This window comes from Arachis hypogaea, chromosome 11 (genome assembly GCF_003086295.3).
Source record: "Arachis hypogaea cultivar Tifrunner chromosome 11, arahy.Tifrunner.gnm2.J5K5, whole genome shotgun sequence".
Lineage (NCBI taxonomy): Eukaryota > Viridiplantae > Streptophyta > Magnoliopsida > Fabales > Fabaceae > Arachis > Arachis hypogaea.
Window position 1 is genome coordinate 43,561,421 of NC_092046.1, and position 1,109 is coordinate 43,562,529.

General features: G+C 40.2%; 1 non-coding gene across 1 annotated transcript; it reads right to left on the reverse strand.

Annotated features, from left to right (window-relative positions):
- Positions 1 to 428: 428 nt before the first annotated feature.
- Positions 429 to 536, reverse strand: LOC112724860 (small nucleolar RNA R71). The gene has a single exon (XR_003164003.1). It is a non-coding gene; the product is annotated as a small nucleolar RNA R71 (small nucleolar RNA).
- Positions 537 to 1,109: the final 573 nt, after the last annotated feature.

A 1,109-nucleotide genomic window follows, 5' to 3' on the forward strand; every position in this document is an offset into this window, starting at 1 on the left:
ACCTTTCAGAAATTTTCGAACAGGAAAAGGAGATGGCAGCCGAAAATAATAATAATGTAAGGAAGATGCTTGGTGACTTTACTGCACCTAATTCCAATTTACATGGAAGAAGCATCTCCATTCCTGCCATTGGAGCAAACAACTTTGAGCTGAAACCTCAATTAGTTTCTCTGATGCAGCAGAACTGCAAGTTTCATGGACTTCCATCTGAAGATCCTTTTCAGTTCTTAACTGAATTCTTGCAGATATGTGATACTGTTAAGACTAATGGAGTAGATCCTGAAGTCTACAGGCTCATGCTTTTCCCTTTTGCTGTAAGAGACAGAGCTAGATTATGGTTGGATTCTCAACCCAAAGACAGCCTGAACTCTTGGGATAAGCTGGTCACGGCTTTCTTAGCCAAGTACTTTCCTCCTCAAAAGCTGAGCAAGCTTAGAGCTGACGTTCAAACCTTCAGACAGAAAGAAGGTGAATCCCTCTATGAAGCTTGGGAAAGATACAAACAGTTGACCAAAAAGTGTCCTTCTGACATGCTTTCAGAATGGACCATCCTAGATATATTCTATGATGGTTTATCTGAGCTATCAAAGATGTCACTGGACACTTCTGCAGGTGGATCCATTCACCTAAAGAAAACGCCTGGAGAAGCTCAAGAACTCATTGACATGGTTGCTAATAACCAGTTCATGTACACTTCTGAAAGGAATCCTGTGAATAATGGGACGCCTATGAAGAAGGGAGTTCTTGAAATTGATACTCTGAATGCCATATTGGCTCAGAATAAAATATTGACTCAGCAAGTCAATATGATTTCTCAGAGTCTGCATGGAATGCAAGCTGCATCCAACAGTACTCAAGAGGCATCTTCTGAAGAAGAAGCTTATAATCCTGAGAACCCTGCAATAGCAGAGGTAAATTACTTAGGTGAACCTTATGGAAACACCTATAACTCAACATGGAGAAATCATCCAAATTTCTCATGGAAGGATCAAAAGCCCCAACAAGGCTTTAATAATGGTGGAAGAAACAGGTTTAGCAATAGCAAGCCTTTTCCATCATCAACTCAGCAACAGACAAAGAACTCTGAACAAAATACTTCTAATTTAGCA